The sequence below is a fragment of the Lactuca saligna genome, chromosome 9, assembly GCF_052625555.1.
Source record: "Lactuca saligna cultivar CGN05327 chromosome 9, ASM5262555v1, whole genome shotgun sequence".
Lineage (NCBI taxonomy): Eukaryota > Viridiplantae > Streptophyta > Magnoliopsida > Asterales > Asteraceae > Lactuca > Lactuca saligna.
Window position 1 is genome coordinate 55,595,086 of NC_136425.1, and position 20,369 is coordinate 55,615,454.

The window sequence follows — 20,369 nt, forward strand, 5'->3', positions numbered from 1 at the left end:
ATGAGATAAAAGCTTTTATGTCTATACATAGATACATAATATATAACTAAAGATCAAACAACGCTCAGACAAACAACAGGGTACTCTAAGTCCACAACTAAACATGGAACATGAAATAAAGTGAGTTATTGGTCCTAAGTCCTTCAAACCTTACTTATATAACTATATGTGCATTAGTCATGGTTTTGACAATATAAAAGTTTGAAAGAGTTAAAAGGAAAGGATAGGCATTTACAAACAAATTTGATAAATAGTTTAGTATGTAAAAGAGTTTTATAAACATGTTGAAGTAGTTTGTTTGATAAAACAGTCCAAAGTATAGTAAATCCTTTTGTTCGATAGTTATTAATCACAAGTGATTGATATAATAACTATAATGTTTCAACTTGTATCCCCCCCCCCCCATAAAAACATCTAAAATCATTTAAAAGGTAGATTAAGCGGTATGAACTCACCTGTAGTAAGTAACTCGAATGAATGATCGATATAGGATTGTTGGGTGTCAATTGAAGTCTTGAGCACAAACGAATCATATTTAAAATATAATTACACATATATGAATACACTCAAAGTATATAATGTCACACCCCAAAACCAAGAACAGCGGAAACGTTCTGGGGCGGACGACGTCATGTAAGTATTACAACACAGTAAATGTAAATAAGCAAACAACATCATCCATTGCATTAAATATATAATTTTAATAAAAACGTATTCTGTACATTATAGACACCAAAAATAACGTATATCAAAATAATAAGATGAGTCTTGAATGCGCTCCATCTTCTCAAAAGCTGTGAATACAAGTTATTTTGAAAGAGTTTATCAGCAATAAGCTGGTGAGTTCATAAGTATTTTAGTGTCGGTAATTGTCATCCAAAAATGTTTAAACATGTATAAATTATAAGTTTGTAAAATGTATGTAAAGGTTTGCAATTGTTTGTAAAAGTTTGAATCTCTCAGAAAAACCTATATTTTCTATTAAAGTAGCCTTCTACCAAGGCTTAACTGTTTTGTATGGTCGTTTGATGTAAAAGTGTGTAATTTCCCAAATGTAACTATCATTTAACAAAATATAGTTTGTACATAAACGTTTAAGTGAGGTTATCACTGAAAATATGTAATGGGTAAATCATTGTAGTACTGTAGCCTTGTATTTTAAGAACTACTGTTGTACTAACTACCTTAAACCGGATTTATATTAAGGCATTACGTGATAAATTGCACCATACTATCGACAAGTAACAACGACATAATGAATGGTCGTAATAACGGAATGATGTTTGGCACCCGCAGACCTGCAGGTCCGGCTGTAGCTAGCAGCAAGGTGTAGGATTGTCAATCCAGTATAGATCTATACGCAAACTCACGCTCTCCCTTCAAGAGAATTCTGGCTACAACTCGAGCCATGACAGTTAAGTCATGCTCCGATTTAAATCACAATAATAAAGTATTCATGTATATGTAGTGTTTCTCATTCTAGTATAGTTGTATATGTATTGTTTCTAGCATCATTGTATATGTATTGTTTCTAGCATCATTGTATATGTATTGTTTCTAGTATATGTATATGTATATGTATTGTTTCTAGCATCATTGTATATGTATTGTTTCTAGTATATGTATATGTATTGTGTTACCCCGATGGTAACTAACTATTGATGTACTGATAAATATGAATATGGAAGTACTTTTATGTCTATACATGTATATATGATATATAACTAATGTTGAAACGACCTTCGGATGGTCACCCGAAATCCCACCAGACCACATCCAAATCGAGGAAAAGGAAATAGGGCGGATGGCTTTCCTAAGCCCTTTAAACATTACTTATATATATATATATACATATATTGGCATGCAATTTATAAGAAGTAAAACAAAGTTTAACAAAAGCATTTGATATGTAAAAAGATTTTGTAAAACATTTGAAGTGAAACAGTTTGATACACAGTTGAACAGTGATAAAATCATTCGTTTTCTAGTTATTAATCACATGTGATTGATGTAATAACTATAAGTATTTGACTTGTATTCCCCCCCATAAAGTATTTAAAACATTTAAAAGTATTTCAAAGGTTGATTAAAGGGGTATAAACTCACTTGTGGTGAGTAGATTGAATTGATGTATCGGGTACCGTGCTAAGTGTCAAACGGAGACTTGTTCACACGTTCGAGCCTAGTTATCATATAATAAGCATATATATAACTAATTAGACACATAATAACTTAACAAAGTAAGTTAACACAATTAGGAACATTTATACACTTTGTATAAGTGTTATAGGTCTTAATGGTTGCATCTAAGTTGATACGGGACAAGGAAAAAGGGTTTGAAACATCAAATGGCCTTGGATAAGAGTTCACCACCCAACAAACCCCACCCTTTGGAGTTTACGGCCGTAAACTCATGGGTTTATGGCCGTGAACTCCTCACATGGTGGTTTTGGGTGTTTTAAAGTGTTATCTTGATCCAAGAACACTTCTAGCTTTGTTGGAATAATACATGAAGTAGTTTAAGGCCCTAGAATGCTCCATTAGGAGTTTACGGCCTACAGTCCATATACCCTAGACTTTACGGCCGTAAACTCCTATGGGTGATGGCTTTTAATTCATTTGAGGCCCTTGCATGTGTAGGATAGCTTCCGTACTGTTATCTAAGGCTAATGGGGACAAGATGCACACATTTAGGTCATCACTTGGAGTTTACGGCCCAAGATATGTTCCTTGGCCGTAAACTCCTTTTAAGGAGTGATTATGAAGTCCTTTGATCCCCATCCAAGTCCCATGTGTTCAAGGTAAATTGTCTTAAGGCCTTAGGGGTGTTTGTGGTGCATTTCACCCTTAGAAAAGGGGTTTACGGCCCAAGATCCTTCCTTGGCTTTAAACTCCTATAATTCTATCATTTTGAAGTGTTTTGAAGTCCAAAATAAGCACAAGTATTAGTGGTTAAAGTCCTTAGGCTCAAGGACGCAAGTTAGGGCATTTATGTCACTTAAAAAGGGGTTTACGGCCCAAGAAGTTCCTTGGCCGTAAACTCCTCTAACTTGTTGATTTTGGATGCTTTCTAGTCTCTAAAGATCATACACAAGGTCCTTTACACGTTGTCTATCGAGGGAATGGGACTAGGAAGCCTTAAAGTTCCATTTTGGAGTTTACTCCCCAAGAACGTTCTTGGGCGGTAAACTCATGGATCTTGTATTTTGGACATGTAATTGATGTTATAAAGCATATAACAAGTATTAAAACACATTTAGGAAATTAGACTCACAATCCGGGATGAAAACCCGAAGATTCGTCAGAGAGAATTGGCTTTTCTCTAGTTGGAATTGTGAATAATGAATTAATTAAATTCAGAAATCTATTTATAGTCCTGGAATATTTTGACAGAAAATATTTTTATTCCGAAAGTCGGACTATAACATTGTGAAACTTAAAATGTTCAAGTTTCACAATTACAGGAGCATCCACTCTCCTGATACGTCCAGAAACGTAAACCCTAATGTACACAAACTTGTTCGGACAAGTCTGAAACTTACTGAAACTGGACTAGCTTCTATTGAATAGATAATGTTCGTACAATGGAAATTTCGGGTTGTCACATCATCCCCCTGTTAGAAGGAATTTCGTCCCGAAATTAAAATTTAAGCAAATAAGAAGTTACAAATAACTAAGCGAAAAGATGAGGATATTTCAGTTTCATCTGATCCTCGTGTTCCCAAGTGAATTCTGGTCTTCGCTTGGCATTCCAGTGAACCTTCATGATAGGGATACGGCTTTGCTTCGTCTGCTTGACCTCACGGTCCATGATCTCTACAGGTTCTTCCACGAAGTTGAGGCTCTCGTTGATCTCGATCTCGTCGAGTGGGATTACGAGAGTCTCGTCGGACAGACACTTTTTCAAGTTAGATACGTGGAATGTAGAATGTACGTTACGAAGTGTGTCGGGTAGATCAAGTTTGTAAGCTACGGGGCCGACTCTTGCGAGAATCTCGAAAGGCCCTATGTACCTAGGATTAAGCTTTCCACGCTTACCGAAGCGTATCAAGCCCTTCCAGGGTGAGACTTTGAGAAGGACTCGGTCTCCCACCTGAAATTCCAAAGGTTTTCTGCGTTTATCAGCGTAGCTCTTTTGTCGGTCTCTAGAGGCTTTCAATCGTTCACGAATCTGAACGATCTTCTCTGTCATTTCCCGAATGATTTCCGGACCAGTGAGAGTAATGTCGGAGGCTTGTCCCTAGCTAATTGGGTATCACCCACCTCAACCCAGCACAGAGGGGATCTGCACTTTCGGCCGTAGAGAGCTTCAAATGGTGCTGCCTTTATGCTCGTGTGATAACTGTTGTTATAGGAAAATTCGACGAGGGGTAAATGAGTATCCCACGCTTTTCCAAAGTCAATTACACAAGCACGCAACATATCTTCTAAATTCTGGATTGTCCTCTCACTCTGTCCGTCAGTCTGTGGATGGTAGGCTGTGCTCATGTCCAGCCTTGTTCCTAGGGAATGTTGCAGTGATTGCCAGAATCTTGAGGTGAACCTACTATCTCGATCGGAGATAATGGATATAGGCACACCATGTAGTCGTACGATTTCCCTAACGTATGTTCTCGTAAGTTTCTCCATCTTGTCGGTTTCTTTGATAGGCAGGAAGTGTGCAGACTTGGTCAATATATGAACGATGACCCATATGGTATCAAGTCCACCCGTTGTCTTGGGCAACTTGGTTATGAAATCCATAGTGATCCGCTCCCATTTCCATTCTGGGATCTCTGGTTGTTGCAATAAACCAGAGGGCTTCTGGTACTCGATCTTTACCTTTGCGCAAGTAAGGCATTTACTCACAAAGGTAGCAATCTCTGCTTTCATATTAGGCCACCAGTATAGCTTTTTAAGATCCAGATACATCTTCTCTGAACCTGGGTGGACGGAATACTGAGTGTTGTGCGCCTCGGTCATGACTAAGTGTCGGAAACCACCGTGTTTCAGTGTCCAGATCCGATCCATGAAGTATAAGGCTCCGTCACCCTTGGCTTCTAAATTCTGGTCCATTCCTCTAAGGGATTCACTCGTCACATTTTCAGGTTTCATGGCTTCAAGTTGGGCCGCCTGAATTTGATTAGACAGGTGTGAATGGATGGTTATTGACAATGATTTGACTTTGCAACCAGAATATTCTTTCCGACTCAGGGCGTTTGCTACTACGTTGGCTTTACCCGGATGATAACGAATATTGCATTCGTAATAACTGAGTAGCTCGACCCACCGTCGTTGTCTCATGTTGAGCTCCTTCTGATCGAATATGTGTTGTAAACTCTTGTGGTCGGTAAAGATAGTGCTCTTCGTTCCATACAAGTAATGTCTCCAGATCTTCAGAGCAAACAGTTCAAGATCGTGTGTCGTATAGTTAACTTCGTGTGTCTTCAACTGTCGGGAGGCGTAGGCAATGACCTTACCTCGTTGCATCAGAACACACCCGAGCCCTTGGTTCGATGCATCGCAATAGACTACGAAGTCTTCTATCCCTTCGAGGTGAGATAGTATTGGCGCGGTGCACAAGGCTCGTTTGAGCGTTTGGAACGCTCTCTCTTGTTTCTCTTCCTAGTCAAAGGCCACGCCTTTCTGGGTCAGGGTTGTAAGAGGTTTCGCTATTCGGGAGAAGTTCTGAATGAATCTGCGGTAGTAGCCAGCAAGACCTAGAAATTGACGAATTTCTGTCGGCGTCTTGGGTGCTGACCAGTTTTCAATGGCTTTAATTTTGGATGGGTCCACGTGGATTCCCTCTTCACTTACCACGTGTCTTAAGAATTCGACTCTTCGGATCCAAAATTCACATTTCGAGAACTTCGCATAAAGTTTCTCCGTTCGTAAAGTTCCTAAAACTAGTCGGAGGTGATCGCCATGCTCTTCCTTACTTCGGGAGTAGATCAGGATGTCGTCAATGAAAACGATGACGAACTGATCCAAGTAAGGTCGGCATACTCTGTTCATCAGGTCCATGAAAACTGCTGGTGCATTGGTCAATCCGAATGGCATCACCACGAACTTGTAGTGTCTGTAATGAGTTCGGAATGCTGTCTTGGGAACATCCCCCTCTAGCACTCGTAACTGGTGATATCCGGATCTTAGATCAATTTTGGAGAAATAGTTCGCTCCTTGCAGTTGGTCAAATAGATCGTCTATGCGAGGTAGAGGGTAACGATTTTTGACAGTCAGTTTGTTGAGTTCTCTGTAGTCGATACACATACGGAATGATCCGTCTTTCTTCTTAACGAACAAGACTGGTGCTCCCCAAGGTGAGAAGCCTGGTCTTATGAAGCCCTTGCTGAGCAGTTCGTTAAGTTGACCAGATAATTCCTGCATCTCTGCTGGTGCTAATCGGTAAGGCGACTTGGCTACTGGGGTAGCTCCTGGGACTAAGTCGATACGGAACTCGACCTGTCGTTGCGGAGGTAATCCAGGTAGTTCTTCTGGGAAAATGTCGGGAAAGTCGCTCACTACTGGAATGTTCTTGAGTTCTTTCGTTTCGAGGTTCGTGTCGACGACGTGAGCAAGGAATGCGTGGTATTCTTTGCGCAGATATTTCTGTGCTTGAATACTTGATATAATGCGAAGACTTGCACTAGGTTTGTCGCCGCAGACTATAAGAGTTTTGTTAGACGGAAGGTTTAGTCGGACTGCTTTCTCGAAGCACATGATGTCGGCGCGATGAAGACTCAACCAATCCATGTCGATGATGATGTCGAAACTTTTTATTGAGACCGGCATGAGGTCGATGGGGAATGAATGGTTATCTAGGGTTAGGATACATCCTAAGTATATGCTACTGGTGTTTTCTGTTTTGCCGTTAGCCATTTTTACTGTGAATTGTTCTTTAAGTGCGTGTGGTTGTGGTTTAAGCATGCGAGCAAATTTGTGGTTTACGAAGCTTCGCTCCGCTCCACTATCGATTAGAATGCATGCATAGGAGTTATCAAGGAGGAATGTACCAGTCACCACCGTCGGGTCAGCGACTGCTTCCCCGTGGCCTATAGCTAGTACCCCCCCTGCTCCTCCAGCATTTCTCGCTTTGGGGCAGTCCCTCTTATAGTGTCCTGTTTCGCCACATCCATAGCAATTTGGGCTCGCGCCAGAGCTAGGGACTTGCGTGATTGGTTGCACCGGGAATTTACAGAAACGGACGGTGTGTCCTTTCCTGTTGCAGTTAGAGCACTGCAATTCACGGCAGGGGCCATTGTGGTGGAAGTTGCATTTGTTGCACTTCGGCAAACTTCTAGCATACTGCTTCGTCGGAGCAGTAGCACCAGGGGTTACCGCGGCATGTACTGCCACAATTTGCTGCTTCTTGGCAGCTCGCTGCCTCTTGTTGTCATCCCAGAACTTCCGCTTGGTGTCAGCGGGTTTGGATGGTTCTGAGATGGATAGGGTTGTTGTGGTTGCAGGGGTTTTGACACCATGGTCGATGAGTCGTTGTGCCAGTCACTTGGCACTGTCGAAGGTAGCGGGGTTTGATGATAGAACATTCCCCTGATACGGAGGAACTAGCCCCCATATGTACCTTTCAATCTTCTTCCCTTTAGTGGGAACCATATTAGGGCAGAGGGCCACCAGTTCGCTAAACCGGGTAGTGTAAGCGATAATGTTGGTGCCCTTCATGGTCAGGCTCCAAAGCTCCTGCTCCAGTTTCTGGATCTCGCCCCTCGGGCAGTATTCCTCAATCATGAGGTCTTTCATCGTATCCCAGCCTATGTCGTTGGCCACGACGAGAGTTAGAGATTTAATGTGGCTATTCCACCACGTCAGTGCCTTCCCTTCGAAGGTGCATGCGGCATACTTGACTTTGCTCGCAGCAGGGCAAGAACAAATTTCAAGTCTTCTCGAACCATTGCGAGAGAGCAATGACTCCGCCGGTCCCATGGAAGGGTTTCGGCTTACAGTTGGTGAAATCCTTGTAAGAACACTCTCTCGAGCGCACAGGAGTTTCAACCGGAATGGAGTTAACTGGGGTTCCACCTCTGCTGGCATCAATAGAGTGATACTGTGCCATGGCAGTTGCCACTGCTGCAGCTACGGCAGCATTTAGGGCTGCTGTATCAATGACCGGAGGTGGTGGAGGTGTAGGGTTATTCCGGGTAGATTTGCGAGGAGGCATCTTTCAACTATAAGTTTATAAAGATGAGAAAAGTGGTAAGAATCAATTTGTAAGTAATGTGCGAATGACACATGGACTAACTAACCATAGCCCAACAATTGAATGAGTGTTTGTGTTCATAACCAGAAGGATGTGTAGGAAAACCCAAATGTAAAGATTCATCCCACAGAGTAGGTAGTTGTCAATAATACTGGTATTACTGATGTAACGAGTTCAATGAAAATTGACCTAACAGTAGGTCTTACATCATACCATACAGAAAGTTTGACAGTTCTTAGATTCCTAATTAGAGTACTGAAAGTTAGGAATATTTTATAGATAAGTGCTACTTAGAGCACAGATGTTAAAAGGCTAATCCTTAACCCAAAAGATAATGATGTACTAGACATCATCTAACGGCGATGAGTATTCCTCGGGAGAACCCTGAGGTCTCTCATTTGACGTACCACCTCTTGAAGGTGTCGTTCATGAGCCCTTTGACGAGCTCGAAGTTCCATGACTTCAGCTTAAGAGGCAACCAGACGTTGCTGCAGAGTTTCATTGGTTCTTCGGGTCCGTTCCATATCTTCTTCGAGACGGCGAATCCGGACTGTGTTGACACCAGAGTTGGAATTAATCTCCACGACCCGGTCGATGGCTGCTCGACCTTGCTCGACATTACGAGCTATTCTACGGATAAGGACAGGTAGAGCTCGGTCAGCAGAGCCGCCATCGCTTACGTTGTAAAAGGTTCGGTCCCCAAAGTATGGTAAGGATTGACCCTGATCGTCACTCCAGCGATTCAAGTTATCTACCCACAAGGGAGTGGGACCTAGAAAAGCTGGTCGAGGGTTGTTGTTCGGGGCTTGACCTACTGGAGGTAGGTTGTTGACTTCGGGCTCAGAGTCTGATCCACCTGAGAAGCCTTCAGCTTGATGATCATCCAAAGGGATTGGGTGTTAATCGTCAGACTCTGCTTCGAGCCATCCTGCGTTGCCTTCATTTGGAAAGTATGGGTCGCCGTGATGGAATCCAGCCATTTAGATCTACGCGAGAAGAGAGGTATAAAGATATAGTATACAAGTAGTTGGTAGTACAAAATACACCTATAGTATTTTAAGTTTAGGTTCTATTGAATCTTCTTGTGGTATTTTTGGTAAGTTTTTAGACTTGTTAACACATCACAACCATTCTAGGGCATACGCTAATCACTCCTCGGACCAGCATAGTTGATCAGGCTATGCCATTCCCAGGACTGACCATATATCCCCGAGCTTACCTGTGATATTTAACAATCGTAATACTTTTGTTCTTGTTGTTGTGACACTGGTTTTAGTATGAATGTAGACTAGTATACTTAATTAAATATTTTAGTATTTTAAGTATAGACTCTTGGTCAGAGTGTTTTAATCCCAAATGGGTTTATAGTTTAGTATATCTTTTATGGGTTGATATACTTGATTCACTATAAACAATGCTCTGATACCAATCTGTCACACCCCAAAACCAAGAACGGCGGAAACGTTCTGGGGCGGAGGACGTCATGTAAGTATCACAACACAGTAAATGTAAATAAGCAAACAACATCATCCATTGCATTAAATATATAATTTTAATACAAGCGTAGTCTGTACATTATAGACACCAAAAATAACGTATATGAAAATAATAAGATGAGTCTTGAATGCGCTCCATCTTCTCAAAAGCTGCCCTCGGTACCTGTCTACTGATGACCTGAGAATACAAGTTATTTTGAAAGAGTTTATCAGCATTAAGCTGGTGAGTTCATAAGTATTTTAGTGTCGGTAATTGTCATCCAAAAATGTTTAAACATGTATAAATTATAAGTTTGTAAAATGTATGTAAAGGTTTGCAATTGTTTGTAAAAGTTTGAATCTCTCAGAAAAACCTATATTTTTTTTATTAAAGTAGCCTTCTACCAAGGCTTAACTGTTTTGTATGCTCGTTTGATGTAAAAGTGTGTAATTTCCCAAATGTAACTATCATTTAACAAAATATAGTTTGTACATAAACGTTTAAGTGAGGTTATCACTGAAAATATGTAATGGGTAAATCATTGTAGTACTGTAGCCTTGTATTTTAAGAACTAGTGCTGTACTAACTACCTTAAACTGGATTTATATTAAGGCATTACGTGATAAATTGCACCATACTATCGACAAGTAACAACGACATAATGAATGGTCGTAATAACGGAATGACGTTTGGCACCCGCAGACCTGCAGGTCCGACTGTAGCTAGCAGCAAGGTGTAGGATTGTCAATCCAGAATAGATCTATACGCAAACTCACGCTCTCCCTTCAAGAGAATTATGGCTACAACTCGAGCCATGACAGTTAAGTTATGCTCCGATTTAAATCACAATAATAAAGTATTCATGTATATGTACTGTTTCTCGTTCTAGTATAGTTGTATATGTATTGTTTCTAGCATCATTGTATATGTATTGTTTCTAGCATCATTGTATATGTATTGTTTCTAGCATCATTGTATATGTATTGTTTCTAGTATATGTATATGTATATGTATTGTTTCTAGCATCATTGTATATGTATTGTTTCTAGTATATGTATATGTATTGTGTTACCCCGATGGTAACTACCTATTGATGTACTGATAAATATGAATATGGAAGTACTTTTATGTCTATACATGTATATATGATATATAACTAATGTTGAAACGACCTTCGGATGGTCACCCGAAATCCCACTAGACCACATCCAAATCGAGGAAAAGGAAATAGGGCGGATGGCTTTCCTAAGCCCTTTAAACATTACTTATATATAAATATACATATATGGGCATGCAATTTATAAGAAGTAAAACAAAGTTTAATAAAAGCATTTGATAAGTAAAAAGAGTTTGTAAAACATTTGAAGTGAAACAGTTTGATAAACAGTTGAACAGTGATAAAATCATTGGTTTTCTAGTTATTAATCACATGTGATTAATGCAATCACATGTGATTGATGTAATAACTATAAGTATTTGACTTGTATTCCCCCCCCCCCCCATAAAGTATTTAAAACATTTAAAAGTATTTCAAAGGTTGATTAAAGGGGTATAAACTCACTTGTGGTGAGTAGATTGAATTGATGTATCGGGTACCGTGCTAAGTGTCAAACGGAGACTTGTTCACACGTTCGAGCCTAGTTATCATATAATAAGCATATATATAACTAATTAGCCACATAATAACTTAACAAAGTAAGTTAACACAATTAGGAACATGTGTACACTTTGTATAAGTGTTATAGGTCCTAATGGTTGCATCTAAGTTGATACGGGACAAGGCAAAATGGTTTGAAACATCAAATGGCCTTGCATAAGAGTTCACCACCCAACAAACCCCACCCTTTAGAGTCTACGGCCGTAAACTCATGGGTTTATGGCCGTGAACTCCTCACATGGTGGTTTTGGGTGTTTTAAAGTGTTATCTTGATCCAAGAACACTTCTAGCTTTGTTGGAAGAATACATGAAGTAGTTTAAGGCCCTAGAATGCTCCATAGGGGAGTTTACGGCCTATAGTCCATATACCCTAGAGGTTACGGCCGTAAACTCCTATGGGTGATGGCTTTTAATTCATTTGAGTCCCTTGCATGTGTAGGATAGCTTCCATACTTTTATCTAAGGCTAATGAGGACAAGATGCACACATTTAGGTCATCACTTGGAGTTTACGGCCCAAGATATGTTCCTTGGCCATAAAATCCTTTTAAGGAGTGATTATGAAGTCCTTTGATTCCCATCCAAGTCCCATGTGTTCAAGGTAAATTGTCTTAAGGCCTTAGGGGTGTTTGTGGTGCATTTCACCCTTAGAAAAGGGGTTTACGGCCCAAGATCCTTCCTTGGCCGTAAACTCCTATAATTCTATCATTTTGAAGTGTTTTGAAGTCCAAAATAAGCACAACTATTAGTGGTTAAAGTCCTTAGGCTCAAGGAGGCAAGTTCGGGCATTTATGTCCCTTAAAAAGGGGTTTACGACCCAAGAAGTTCCTTGGCCGTAAACTCCTCTAACTTGTTGATTTTGGATGCTTTCTAGTCTCTAAAGATCATACACAAGGTCCTTTACACGTTTTCTATCGAGGGAATGGGACTAGGAAGCCTTAAAGTTCCATTTTGGAGTTTACTCCCCAAGAATGTTCTTGGGCGGTAAACTCACAGATCTTGTATTTTGGACATGTAATTGATGTTATAAAGCATATAACAAGTATTAAAACACGTTTAGGAAAGTAGACTCACTATCCGGGATGAAAACCCGAAGATTCGTCAGAGAGAATTGGCTTTTCTCTAGTTGGAATTGTGAATAATGAATTAATTAAATTCAGAAATCTATTTATAGTCCTGGAATATTTTGACAGAAAATATTTTTATTCCGGAAGTCGGACTATAACATTGTGAAACTTAAAATGTTCAAGTTTCACAATTACAGGAGCATCCACTCTCCTGATACGTCCAGAAACGTAAACCCTAATGTACACAAACTTGTTCGGACAAGTCTGAAATTTACAGAAACTGGACTAGCTTCTATTGAATAGATAATGTTCGTACAATGGAAAATTCGGGTTGTCACATATAACCACTAATGTTGATAGGAACATGCCTTCAGGACATAAAAAACACTTAGAATTAATTGTTACCAACACATATGGTTGCACTTAACGGGTGTATGGCCCTATATTGAAGTGTAAGGCCAAAAATCATGGGTTTTGGGTGTGTGCGGCCAGAGTGTTTGGCGAAGTTTGTGTGCGACCGAACACTCACTATGAAGTGTGTCAAAAATGTGTTTCCAAGGCTTAGTAATGTTTGTTTTAACCATTGCTTAGCCGGAATTGAAGTTTGATGCTAATTTAGCCCTTTAAAAGGCTGTGTACGGCTACACATGGTGTGTGTGGCTGTACACATGGTTTGTGTAGCCGTACACACTTGAAGATCATATGAAATGGAGTTTTTCATCCATAAATTCAAGGGTCCTTAGCTTATATCAAGATATTGCAAGTGTATACCCGATTTAGAGGCTTAAAAGTCTAGTTAACATCCAAAAATTAGTGTGTGATCTTGGTATTTTTGAAGATCTAACACCAAATAGGTGTTTTCATGGATCAAATCAAGGGTAAAGGCTAGTTAAAGCCTTGCATTAACGATTCAAGGAAGAAAAACTTACTTGATTTGAAGAAGTGGAAAATTTGTTCAAAAATGACTAAGTGCCATATATATGCATGGGAGTGTGTGGTTGTATTGAGTGTAAGGTTGGGTGCACGACTAGGATGTGTGTGTGGGCGCATACTCTGGTGTGCGGCCGCACACACCTTGTGTTGGTGTGTTTGACTCATTGGCAAGCTTTTACACTCACAAAGATTATACTAGGCTTAGAACACTCAAATAGACCATAAACTGCGCTAAAAGATAACAAAACGAGGCTAACTTTGATAGATTTTAATGTTTGTACAAGTTAGAAGTTTCGGGTTGTCACACATTTATCCGTATTTCATGTCTCAAATATCAAGATGTGTTTGTTAAATGAGACTCTTGTTATCCAGCTCGATGAAATTGAATTAAATCATATCTTAGCTTCGTAGAACAACCAGTAGAAATTCTAGATAGCTAAGTGAAGAGAATTAAACAAAGTCGTATCCCAATAATGAAGGTTCGTTGGAATGCAAAACGAGGACCTGAATTCACTTAGGAGCGAGAAGACCAGATGAAACAGAAATATCGACATGTCTTTCCCAAATCTTAGTGTCTCTCTATAATCTTAAATTTCAGGACAAATTTCCTTCTAATGGGGGGATAATGTAACATCCCGTTCTTTTTAGTATTGTAAAAATCAACTCAAGTCAATTTCCGTCAAATAAAAGTTAAACTTAATGATTTATTATGTTAATAAAGTTAAATAAAGTTTTCATAATTATATTTGATACACTTAAAACACTTGTCAAAAGTGTTGTTTAATTTAAGAAGTAAAAACATCAAAAATACAAAGACCCTCTTAGTCGTAAGCCTTCGCTATTCCTTCTTCTTTTTTCTTCTACTCGGAACGCAAACCTCTTCGGGTAGCAAACGAATCGCATGCCGTATACCCTTCGTTGGCCGGAAACCTTCGCTGGCCATGAACACTTTGGGTCGTGAACCTGAGGATCTTATCTCCTCGGGATGTGTTTAAGGTTGAAGATAGTTAAGTATATATACAAATATGACTGATATTTCCCTCATTTCATACACTTCAACTGCAAACACCCTCATTCTCTCTCAAGTATCAAAGGGCGAAAACCTCCTCTCTCCCCAATAACATCAATTATTCTTCATCTTTTTCAAACAATCACCTTCCAATCTTCATATCCTTGGTCCAAAAATACTTGAATCTTCAAGTGTTCTTCATTTCATCAAGATCAGTGGCCGTAGACTGAAGAAGATAAAGTGTTCATCGGTCGTGAAACCCTTCTTCTAGCCGTAAACTCCAATCAACTTCCATCTTTGCTTCTAAAACACTTATTTGTAAGATAAATTTGCAAATTAGTTTGATTCCTTATCATATTTGTGATTATATTTACTAAAAATATACCTATATTGCATTAAATGCTGATACGACTCGAAATCTAACTCATGGAAATAACATCCTAAATCAAATCTCCAATCGAATCACTCACAAAATGTGAGTTCATACCCCTACATTTTTATAATTTTTAACTGTTTTTTTTTTTTTTTGGGAGGGGGGGGGGGAGGGATACAAGTGAAACACAATAAAATTGTGTTAATATCTCAAAACTTTTTAAATGTTTTTAGTATTTTTAAATTGTTATATTTGTTAAAAATTACATATTTATATCTGTGTAAATTTTATAATTTGGATTTAGAAGATTTAGAATATGTAATTTAACCCCATTTCCTATTCCTTGTTTGGTTGTGGGCTTGGGGTAAAGTTATTTAATCGAAGGTCTAATTAATCAAAATTATATGAATATTACATTTATATAAATATAAAATGGTTTTCAAAATGCTTGGTACTACCTAAGTACAAATAGAGAATTTCATGGAATAACAATGTTATAGATTCTTATAGTAAAACAAACAGTTAAACTATAATAGTTTAAAGGAATCATTCATTGGTTTCAAGGTTCCAAGTAGATAAACGAAAAATAGACATAGTACATAACAAAAAACAAACAAAGGACATTTGTTAGAAAACAAACAGAATACTTTACAAAAAACAAACATATAAACTATGTTATATATAGTTTATGAAACTTACTTACAATGTATTAATTGTAACGTAACTTTTGATTATTTTACATGTAATCATCAATATAGCACTTGTGACGCTATCTTCATGTACTTTTCTAAGTACCAACCAAGTCCTGAAATTATAACCAGAGACTCCTGGAGGGAGAGCGTGAGACTTATATATAGATCTATGTGGGACTCACAATCCTACACCTAAACTGCTAGCTACAGGTAGGAAGCCATGCCTTTGGTGACAAATGCCATACCAATTACGACACCTGAAGAACGTCGTCTTCAGGCGATCATAGGTCAGCTAGCATGGTTAAAATAACTCACAATTTGGTATTGAACAAACTGATTATTGTATGAATAAGTAACACTTCACATAGTTTTATTTAATTATAAAACTATAATACAGTATCTTACAAGTATAAACATAATAATACTATTTCAATTCAGAGAAAACATACTTTTAATGGTTTTATGAGAATTAAACTACATTTTACAGATTCATAGTACATAAACTATCACACGTTTTGCTTACAGGACAACATTGCATAAAATATACGATTTTTATGCAAAAAACATGTTCACATTATCAATACACGAGAAAACAGATTTTAGTTGCAAGCATACTTATGAACTCACTAACTTAATTCTTGACACTTTTCAAAAATTACTTGTATTATTAGGAAAACGATAATACAGGTACAACCACAACTTTTGAGAAGAGGCAGATCTATAAACTCATGTCTTTTAAACGTGTACTTTTGGGTTCATATACATTATGTTTTAATCATAGATGTAAAGCTTAAAATTTTGTAAATACATTGGTTTTCGTTTTAATTTGATTACTATTATGCATTGTTGTGATACTATACATGATGTTTCCGCCGTTTTTGCTTTGGGGTGTCACAGATACACGTAGTTCGGGACTTTCACAATGTATTTCCTGAGGATTTTCTAGGAGTGCGTCCTGAGAGGAAGGTCAAGTTTCGGATTGATATGATTCCTAGTGTAACTCTGATAGCCAAGGCATCGTATTGCCTGCTGCCACTTGAGATGTATGGGTTATCTACACAGCTTCAAGAGTTGCTAAACAAGGGTTTTATTTGTTCGTGTAGGTCTCCATGGGTAGCAAATATTATGTTTATGAAGAAGGACATTTCATATAGAATGTGTATTAATTGTTGGGAGTTGTATAATCTAACATTGAATAACTGTTACCCACTTCCAAAGATTGATGACTTGTTTGATCAGCTTCAGGGTGCATCTTGGTTTTCGAATAATGATTTGCAATCCGAGTACTATCAGATGAGGGTCAAGGATGATAAGGTACATAAGACATTGATCATCACTTGTTTTGGTCATAATGAATTCGTGGTGATGTCATTCAGTCTCACTAATATACTAGCAGAATTCATGGATCTCATGAAACGAGTCTACAGGCCGATGCTGGATCATTCTGTGATTGCATTCATTGATGATATCCTAGTTTACTCCATGACCAAGAAATTGCACAAGGAGCATTTGCAAGAGGTGTTGGACACCATGAGCATGGAGAGGGTTTATGCCAAATTCCCTCGATGTTAGTTCTGGTTTCCCGAGGTGTAGTTCTTGGGGCACATCATCAACCAAAAGCGTATCTAGGTTGACCCGGCCAAGATCGAGGCGGTGATGTGATGGGAGGTTCCGAGGACTGCATTTGATATTCGGAGTTTCGTGGGTCTCATAGAGTATTATCGGAGATTTATCTAGAATTTCTCCAAGATGGTAGTTCCTCTGACTCATTTGACAAATAAGAATGTGACTTTTCGGTGGGGGATTGATCACCAGATGGCTTTTGAGACTCTTAGGCAAACGTTGTCCGAAGTCCTGATACTTGAACTTCCTATGGGTTTGGATGATTTTGTGGTTTATTGTGATGCCTCTATTTCAGGTTTTGGAGCTGTCATTATGCAGAGGGTTCACGTAGTTGTTTACGCTTGGAGGCAGTTGAAGCCTCATAAAGCAAATTATCCTACGCATAATTTGGACTGGGGGTGGTGGTTCTTGCTCTCAATATTTGGAGGCACTATGTAACATACACATTCTGAAATTGTGTATTGTTATTATTAAAAATGAATAAAATTGAGTGTTGAGTTCTAACAGCTAGTTTTTACTAGAAAGGAAGTAAAACTATGTTTAGAATCACTCAGAAAATATTGGAAGTCTTATGAGATTCCAATTAAAAGCCAAATAGTGAAATTTAGCGAAAATATAAAATTTTAAATAAGAAAAATTTTATTATTTTATGCAGTAGAGAATCTTGTTAGAAACTTGTAGGCGAAAACCTCGTCGAAATCCGAGTTATAACGGAGAAGTTATGACCAACCGAAGATCCGTGACAAAACCGGCACGACACCGAATGACGTAAAAAGCAAGTTTTTGATAAACTAATTTTTAGCCTTAGTAATCTAAATGCAAGTCGTAGTATTCGTTAAACCGAGAAATTCGATAAAAAGAACGCCAAAATCTGACTTCGTATGAGGAAGCTATGATTTTTCGATGTTTCAGCTTAGCAGTAGACAACTAAAAATTCGAATTTTAGATCGAGCGATATTTTACCAATACATCCTAAACGAGAATCGAAGGTCTCGTCATATGTAGTAAAACGGTAAAAAGTCTGATGAAAATGGATGTGGGATGAAGAAGTTATGAATTTTTAACGGATTTTCCTGTCCCGGTCTGTTAAAAATAATAATATTAAAATTAAAGTAAAAATTAGCCGACAAAGTCTAAACGAAAGTTGTAGAGCGTAATTTTAGCTACGCGTGCATATAAAGAACGTCAAAAGTAGAGCTCGTATGCGAAAGTTATGGATTTTAGAAGTTCGTGGCCTAGAAACCGAGAAAACTCGCATGAACAGTATTGGCCACGTCACCTTCTCACGAAGTAGCAGCGTCACTGGAGGCGTGGCTGAATCTGAACTCAGCAGGTGTCACAAGAGGATTCGCCGAGGCTGAGGTCCAGCAGGAAGGGGACACGTCTTGCATCGGTGGCCAGTCCGACGCGAGACACGTCTCGCCTACCCGCTTCGCACCCGGTGCCATGTCCGAGCTTCGCTTAAGCCGCGTCACCGAGACGTGGCCATGCTTGATTGGTCCGAAGCTCGCAGGTGCCACGCTTCTCCCCTCCTCTCGCTTCGTAGCCTTCGCTCCAGCAGCCCCATGCTTGCTTCTTAGCCCTCGGATCCGAGCCTCTCACCCTATAAATAGAGGACCTGCGAACCCTCCCTGCTACAATTTGAAAATTTACAATTTAAGCCCCTTTGTCCATATTTTCACTATTTTGACTTTTCGCAAAGCCCCGGTATCAATTTTAGCACCCGAAACACGTCCCGAGACCCTCGAGAAGCCTAAAAATTTTATCTTTTCGGTTTTGAAGCCCTACCTTCGTAGAGCCCGGTTTTTCAATTAAGCCCCCGGTTTTCGACATTGAAAGACATATTTAAAGCCGAAATGTTGTCCAAATTACTATTTTAACCCCGGTTAACTTAAGGTGAGTTCAATATATAGGAATAATTGTATGTTATGTGTTATATGTGTTATGTGCTTCTCAGTGTAATTATTCAGAGTTATTCTCCCGTGTTATTTTATTCGCTGTGTTTATAGCAATTATAATACCTTTGACCATGTGATCAGTGAAAGGACTTAGATTCACATTGGTACTGGTATATAGCCTCTGACCATGTAGGGCATGTCTGCGTAAGAGAATGACTTCTATTATATGGCATTGGCATAAGGTTTGATACAAATGGTATGTAGCCTCTGACCATGTAGAGCATGATTCCGTAAGAGAATGAACTCTATTCTATGGTATTGGCAAATGGTTAGACAGGGCTATAAGCCTAAAATCTACCTCAATGTTAATCAGAAATTGTAAGTCTTCTGTGCCAATTGGGCCAAAGCTTTATTGATGCATATCAAGTATTGAAATCGTTATGTCTCATTGAAAAGTATATCTTTGAATAAAGTCTTTGATTCATATGAACACTTGTCACATGATTTCACATATGTTTTCTTGTTCCCTTCTGCTTCTGTCATATTGGTATATGTAAGGCATAAGATTATATTGTATCTATCTATTGAATTCACTAAGCGTTGTCGCTTATTCCTCTCAATATTTAACAATTGCAGGTGATGAGTATTCCAATATAGCTTTATACTACTGAAAGATTTAGAATAGTTAATAGTATTTCTCTGTATTTTTAATGTTCATGTATGTATTTGAATGGTAGATTCCTGGGTAGACATGAAATGTAATAAACTTAGTCGGTTTGTATCCAATCCTTTGTAATCACTTTATCAATATGAAATATTGTTTTATAAATATGCATGTAGCATGTTTTGAGGAAGTAACTTAAGAAATCTTTTGAAATAGTATGAAAGTTTGGGTCTTTCATAAATACGAAAGTTGGGGTCTTTCAATCATGGTATCAAAGCAATGGTTTAAGTGAACTAAATATCACAAATTGATATTTAGACTTAAACTGTTGGAAGCTCAATATATGAGCTAATTCATATTAAGTATATGGATACAAACCATAGGAAATATTTAAGTGGGGGATTGCGTAATGACAAACCCTAGTATTCTAAGATATTAAGTTACTTCATAATTTTAAGAAAATTAGTTTAAGTGAACTAGAAATTTTAAGAATTTCTAAACTTAAACAAGAATTATTAAGTAAAGATGATACGATATATTTTAGGTTTAATACCTAATGGAGGCAAGCACTAGAATATTAAGAGGAGATATGTCTTATATTCTATTATGTGCTAAATGATAAATGAATATAGAGAGGAGATATGCCTTATATTCTATTATGTGCTAAATGATAAATGAATATAGAAAGCAGATATGCCTTATATTCTATTATGTGCTAAATGATAAATGAATATAGAGAGGAGATATGCCTTATATTCTATTATGTGAGAAAGCTTAAGGTCTG